Genomic DNA, 7,980 nt, shown 5'->3' with positions numbered 1-7,980 from the left:
ACGTAATTCCTTTAAGGTACGTAGGATATTATGGAACACAAGAGAACTAATAACTCAACTAGCAATATATTGATGAACAAATGCCATTTGCAGCATTGTTTCAGAGAGGAAATATATTTCAGTATAATCATAAAATAATGTGAATCAATTTTACATACCTGGTTGCAATTTCTTCTCCAGCTTGTACAGTGGCCCCTCAAACTGACTGATAGGCCACATGTATTGTCTGCCTTACTGAATTTTGAAGTTTACCATTATCATTGTGATTGTCAGTTATACATGCAAGTGCTTTAAAAAGGCATATAATTGAGATATAAAAATAAAGAAAATGCCCTTAGTTCCCATGGGATTAACAGGATTAAGTGATAAGTGGGTAGAGAAAGTCAAAGGAAATGTTCTATTATAATAAATTATTTTGCATACAGCTGAACTTGAATAAACTTTCTTTGTAAAATGCCCTAACATTGTCCTCATTGTAAAATGACTTTATGAAAATTGAACAGAATTTAATGAAATTAACTTTAATCTGGAATTATACTGTGTTTACCACTATGAACTCCCTGAAGCACCACAAATTAGGCTTTCACATTGAATTATTCTCATAATTGCATGACTCCCCCATGCGATGTTTAAATATTTCTTCAGTGAGCCATGTTTAATACACAGTTTCCGATGTACTGTAACAGCAGAGTGACTCATATGTTACATAGTAGCTCTCAGTGTTTGTATTCCTTTTATGTCAAATTTGTGCTTGTCAAAGAATGCTGAGTATCACAGCATGTATAGTCACAAATAGCAGCACTCAGTCGACTCCCCAGACTCCTAGACCATATATTATATGGAGACCACATATTAAGCGGAGTTAGTCAGGATAGCGTGGATACATGATTTGTATGACAAAATATCTTTTAATAAAAATATGACCGCTGGCATTTTTACTAATGCTGCAAAATTCAGCTCTCCAGATAAAGACATAAAGATTGTATGTGCAAATATACATATGACATGTCCTGTATAAGCAGATATGTGAGAAGAAATGAGCTGAACCTAGAGTAAAAAAGGTCATACAGGTAAAAATAAAAATAGAGGTTTAACCTATTGTAAAAGTATTGATGTAATCTTTTCATATTGTCTTTTCTCTATATACTTAAGCACATGGTTTTATATATTGACTATCTTTAATCCCCCCAGCCTGCCTGTGCAGATTGTCTTTTTTTTAATTCACAAATTATTATTTATAATTATTATTATTTACAAATAATACTGTTACAAATTGTTACATCATTGCTGTTTTTATAGGTTCTTTGTTCTGATGGAAGATCAGTATAGTGTTATCTCTAGTAAGGAGGAGCTGATCAAACAGACATGGATTGTTTCTTCTGTGTTCATTCAGAACAAGTGATATTTTGTGTTTAGGATGCATGAAGCAGCACAGGGATAGAAAATGGCTCATTATTTTTAAATTGTTTATTGAGAAGCATATAAATACATGCCCTTTTTCAAATAAAATGAAAGACAAAAACGTTTAATCGTTTCTTTTTTGGAACACCTTTTATAAGAAAAAAAAATTTTGTGGTTTGATGCATAATTATTTTAAGTCACAGTCTACTAGAGGTTTGCAATATTTGGACAAGCATTAGGCGTACTGAGTTACACTAAACTTAATGGCTCAGCCTTGCTAAGGGGTCAGCATCCCATTGTTATGTTACAGCCTCTAGATAAATGAGAATTATGTCTCTAATTGTGTCTTTGTCATTTCTCAGTGTCGTGCATTTATATCAGGGCCGACAAGAGGTTCCCCTCCCATTAAACAGTGATGGTTTTCAATGCTCACCGCCCAAAGTGAGACCCTAGATGGGGAGCAGCATTTCAGTGCTCCAAAAAAGTTTTATACTGCTTATGTGCATGTATGCAAAGTATGTGGCAAGCTAATGACACTTATTTTCAGGTCTGATTTTGATTGAAGAATAAAGATCAAAGAATAAAATGTGTACTTTTATTCTTTTTTTTTTTGCATTATGACCACTGTAGATTGAGACAGGCATAAAAACAGCAAACAATGGTTTGTCACACCTTGTATGGTTACAGACTGTTTAAACTCTTTAAAACACTTGTGATTTATTACATTTTTACTCTATTTGCTGTAAAAATTGGGGATCTCATCTTGTGGTGTTTTCCTGAACCAAATAGTGTGTATTATCTTGTCCCACCTGTTGGATATTAATAATAATTGTAGAAAGATGTAAATTTTAATTGGTTTGTTACACATATGGCAGAAGTCCAAGGGATGAATCAACATAATGATTAAAAAGAAGAGGTGTTATGTTAAGATGGACCTGATGTCTATAGCATTTGCCTGTGGAGTTCTCCGGTGGCAGGAATTAGGCACAGCAATGGCAAGACAGATGTAAACCAAGGTTCTTAACAGATTTCCTTAACGCTGAAACTGGCATTGATGCACATACCACTGATGACCGCATTGAAGAGATTAGACCAGCCACTAGTATCACTAATCTTAATGTAATTCTCTTAACCAAGATATCTCAGCTTTTATGACTCTAATAACTGCTATTTTGAGCTACTAAGCTCATCCAAGCAGCCTTACTAGCACTCAATCTTTCAAAGTGTGATCTGGGTAAGGTACCATTCTCAAACTTGCCAACAGGTTTTAGCAGAAAAGGTATGTCCTGCTGGTGCAAAATCAGGGCCATTGCTGACTTTTCTAGTTCTCTCTACTTGAATGTGTTATGTAGTTTCTTTTTAATGGCAGGAAATTGCCACAGATCCTGTAAAAACCTTCTCTAGGTGGTCCCTTGATCAGGCACTAAAGATACTTGTGGTACAAATGCATTTCTATCATTCATAAATAGTCTTTCTATTCTTCTCTGAACAACAGTTTTTTTTGTCCACATAGATGCTGTTTAGTGGATATTTCCTCATTTTAGACCATTCTTAGTAAATCAAGGTGATGGTTGTGGTTGAAAATTCCAGAAGATCTGCAATTTCTAAAATACTCAGATCAGTCTGTCTGGCACCAACAACCACGCCACATTCAATATCACTTTATTCCTAATTCAATTTAAAGCTGCAGTGGGTAAATTTTGTAAAACTGTGTTTTTTACATATTTCTTAACAGTGTCACTATGATACAGATAACCAGGAAAAAGAACAAGCTCCTCTGACTTTTCCCAGTGGTCCTACTGCCATTTGCAGAAATATAGTACATAGTCAGAAACAACCAATCAGAGCCAGGAGGAATATCTTAGCAGTGCCAATCATGTTTGTGTACGCACTGTTTCACAATTAAAAATGTTGTGGCCTCGATTAGTTTCATCCACTGTCACATGTTGGTATGTCCCTGGGCAAGGCATTTAACTCCAAGTTGCCTACCCATTGGCGTGCTGGAGTATAAATGTGTGCACACTTGTGAGTCAGGCTAGGTAAATGTGTGTTCAGTGTAAAACACTTTATATAGTCATTATGACTAGAAACGTACAATAAAATTTCATTCCATTTGCCATAATATTTTCAAATGTGAAATTTATTGAGATAAATAAGATTTGCCTGAGACACTGATAGTTAAAATACGTCAATTTGTACAGCGTATTCTCAATCTCACCATTTACCTGATTTGAGAGCACTTCAATTAATTAGTTCACATCTTGGCTTTTTTTCTTGGTAAAAGCAATCCACCATTTTTAACTGCTGTATTCATTACATTTCCATGAAATTATCCTTATCCTAATAATGCTCAAGTAATTCTACCCAAGTCCCACTCCCACACAACAATATGTAAGCCTGAATACATATCCTCCTCATTATTCCCACAGTGTGCAGTACTGCAGTGCTTAAATGATGTGACAGGTTCTAATGTGGGTGGACAGGTGACGCATAACGGGGCAAGGCATCCCTTGAGCCACACCGTGAACCAGGTTGCAGATTGTATGTGTGAAATGTCACTTTGAATCAACAAACATGCAGAGTTTCAGCAGCAGCATCACACAGCTTCGGCGTGAAGAGGCATAAGCAGACTGAATAGAAGGACAGATTCTTTGTGTGTGTCTCATGAAGTGAGAAGGGGATTTATCTGTCTGAAGTGTTCAAATGATGGAGTAAAGACGAAAACTCAATCTGGGAGACTCACCCCTCCTCCAGCTTCACCCAATGGCTTCTCCGTGCATCTCCGCGCCAACCAATCGGCTTCAAGTCTGCAATAATCCTCAGCCAATGATCCTTCAAGGCTCCGCATTTAAAGTCTCCTATTCATGGATCTCTCAGCTGTCAGTCGAGCTTCGACCCTCCTCCACCCCATTGCCTCCATCGGATTCTTAGTTCCATTACCATCAGGTCTCCTTCTCCATCACCAGTACCAGATCCGGCGGGAAGACAATTCTAATCCTAAGACGTTCATCAGTTCATGCATTATCAGCATTCATGTCTTCCTCTGGGGTCTGAGCGCCAAACAAATAAACATCCATTGTGTAACTTCTGTAATCGCATTTTGTGTTTCTTATTGTGAGTCTCTACAGGATTGAATTGAAAGTTGTACAGTGGTTCTAACTGGGTCTTAAAATTGTCCAAATTCTTATGACCTTGCAACGATACCTTGTCTAAGAGTGTGGTGTATCAAATGTTTTCATATTGTGAGGAGATTAAAACAGCTCTTTTTCTCTCTCTTCATTATGGCTAGAATATTTAAGATTTCCTACTCTACCTTTAAGCCATTGTGGATAAAAACAACAGTTGCCCAACTATTAATGGAATGTAAATGTATTTGAGCACTTCAGTAAATTGATGTTATCATGAAAAACAATCCATTAAAAACTGCATTGTTTTGCAATTGAATGCTGTGTGACATTGGTCACACAGAGTCTGTCGGAGTGTGGGCTGGAAGCCTGAAATAGAAAGCAGATATCCTTGCTGTGTAGCTTACTGTATGGGACTATTTATTTAGTGAGCTGAACACAGTCACTCCCTGGCCTAAGAACTGGACTACAAAAGGAAGATTAACCACTTAGCCAGCTATGTTGAGCAGAGACTCATATTATGAATATAGCTAGGTTTGAACCAAGCAATATCAGTCTCATAAAATATATACTGAACTCATAAACTGCTCTGCAGCAAGTTATGTTTATGGAATTAGTCTAACCTGTTCATTCTCCAGACACTTTAATATGTGCACCTTGCTAATAATGGGTTAAACCATAATTTGGCTTCAGAACTGCTTTAATTCTTCTTTGCATATATTTAACAAGGTTTTGGAAATGTTACTCAAAGATTTTCATTCATATTGAGATGATAGCACGACACAGTTGCTTCAAACTCATGATGAGAATTTCCCGTTCCACCTCATAGTAACGGTGCTCCTTTGTATTGAGATCGGATGACTATGACGGCCAAAATAGTTTTCTTGTCCCCACCATAACACCACCAGCATTCTAAACTGTTGCAACCAGTACCAGACAGGATGGATCCCTGCTTTTGTGTTGTTTTAGCCAAATTCTAACCCAACCGTCTCAGTGTTGCAGGTGAAATCAACACAGCAAATCCTCCTGATACAATATGGTGACTGTAACATATTGCTTTGTGTTAGCGCCAATCAATGTAATAAATATGATTTCTGTGTACATTAGGAGAATGCTCTTCTAGAGAATACATCCTGTCTGGGATTACACCTTTTGTCTCCAGGCAAGATTAAGGCATTTGATTTTTTGACAGAATCTTCAGCTTTGTCAAAATGACCCTGAAATCCTCTGACCTCTGACATGTACAAAGCATTTCCATCTACATTGTTGCCGTTCATTTGAAATTTTCTCTTTTTCTGACCATTTTCTGGGTTGTAAGTGATAAACCAATAGATCTGCATTTTCTGAAATATTCTGACCTGCCCGTTGGGCACCAACAACCAAAGTCACTTAAATCTCTTTTCTTCCACATTCTGATGCTCAGTTTGAACTCCCACAAGTCATTTTCACCATAACTAGATGTCTTAATGCAGTTAGCTGCTCCCATGTGAATGGCTGGTATTTTACTTGTGTTAACAAGCAATTTAACGGGCAAACCTAATGAAGTGGCTATTCAGTGTATTCATGTCACCATTTCCGTGACTTCCTAGAGAGGAAATTTAAATAGAAAAACATTTAAATCCAAACTTCATGGATGGTAAAACCAGGGCTTGCATATGTTGAAATCTTTAAATAATGTTTTGCATTGTTGCAGAAAAACAAGCAAAACTAAGACTTTACCTGTCCTCTTCTTCTCTAGATGTTCTCCAGATGTCCCAGGTAAAATATCCCCAAAATAGCATTCCACAGTGGCCCTTGCACGAATGTACACTTCTCAGATCTCACCCTGAAGGCTCCCAGTATCCTAACATCTCAGCATGGAGAAATTCTGCAGTGTCATGGTTTTAGAGTGACAGGTTTCCCTCTTTAAATGCAACTTTACATTTTGGAGGAACTCCCCAATGACATGCATTAGAAGACTAAATTGACTTTATACAGTTGCCACTGATCATTCTGCATTGAAAAATCTGTTTGATCCAGGAAACCCCTCACCTTCTGTGCATAATTAAGGATGAGAAATCTGCAGCTACGGACTGCTTAAAATCTTACATGCCAGCTATAACGTTGTCGTTTTAATGTGTGCAAAGTGTCAGCATTTCATCACATACGAGCCCTTATTTGTTTTATGACAGGGTAGTGAACAGTTTTAGCACTGTTAGATAATATTAATGATGGCAATAGTAATGGTGGTGAAATTTTAATCTGATTTCTAGTGTCTGATCTGGCACTTCTCTTTCATGGTTTTCCCACACGCCGGGCTGCAGGGAGCCCTCCACATCACATTTCCGACCATTGTCCTAAATTTTTGGTCCTCTGGGGGTCAGAGCAACCCTGTGTGCAGTTCTTTCTGGCACCTCCCATGACATCTGCCTCGCTTTGTACTAGTGCTTAACCAGGACAAAAGGAGGGCTAATACCACACACGTGAAAAACATTTTAAAAATCCAACACTCTAGAACAGCCTGTGTGTGTTTATAACATATTTGGAAATACGGTATAAATATTTAATATCTATTTTAACAATAATAAAATAATAATGATAATAATGTAGAAATTTAAATAATGTTATACAATAAAAACTGAAGAACATGCCATTCTGTAAAATACAATTAATTTATGGTGAGGAATAAATTAGGACACCCCTACATCTATTATCTCATAAAATTGCTGAAATTACACAGAGGTATTTCACATGAAGTGTGGAACATCTTGATGATCCACAATACTTCTGGAACTTTTAAAGTTTTTTCACTCTCCTCCTTTTACTATTTCTGTTTAAGGGGAAATTTGCTGCTTTAATTTATTCAAATAGTTTTCTTACTTTATTTTCTTTACACATTTCGTAATAGTAGTACATAAATTGACTTCACAAATAGACATAGTTTTGATGTTTATGGTCTTCCTTAACAGCAACAGAGTGGATTCAAGAATTTCAAAATATAAAACTGATATTTTAATTATGGACACTTGCAAAACAAAGTTGTTCCACCTTTGTTACAGTTCCACAAAAAACAGGAACTATCAATATACACATCCTTAGTAGTTTTAAACAAGACCAGTCTGTTTTACCCCACATTCAATGTGTTTTCTTTTCACAATGTGTAACAATAGTCAGACGGGGGTATACTGTATATATTAAAAACACTAATTAGGTACTCACACACAGAGAGATACACACACTAATCATGTAATATATCATGCATTATTTAGCATGGGCTTGCATAAAATATAAAGGTTAGCATTTCCCATTAATTCCCATAGGAAAATGAAAATGTGTGAACATACGTTTGATCTTATCCTGTTCTACCAATTAATAGTGCCTAATGTTGCACTTTTAACAGTGATGCATTTAAAAACAAATTATTCCGATTCGGACTTTTAAAAAATCCGAATTTGTAAAAAAAAACGTTTAGATT

Source organism: Girardinichthys multiradiatus, chromosome 10 (assembly GCF_021462225.1).
Source record: "Girardinichthys multiradiatus isolate DD_20200921_A chromosome 10, DD_fGirMul_XY1, whole genome shotgun sequence".
Lineage (NCBI taxonomy): Eukaryota > Metazoa > Chordata > Actinopteri > Cyprinodontiformes > Goodeidae > Girardinichthys > Girardinichthys multiradiatus.
Note: the sequence above shows the minus strand (reverse complement) of the source record.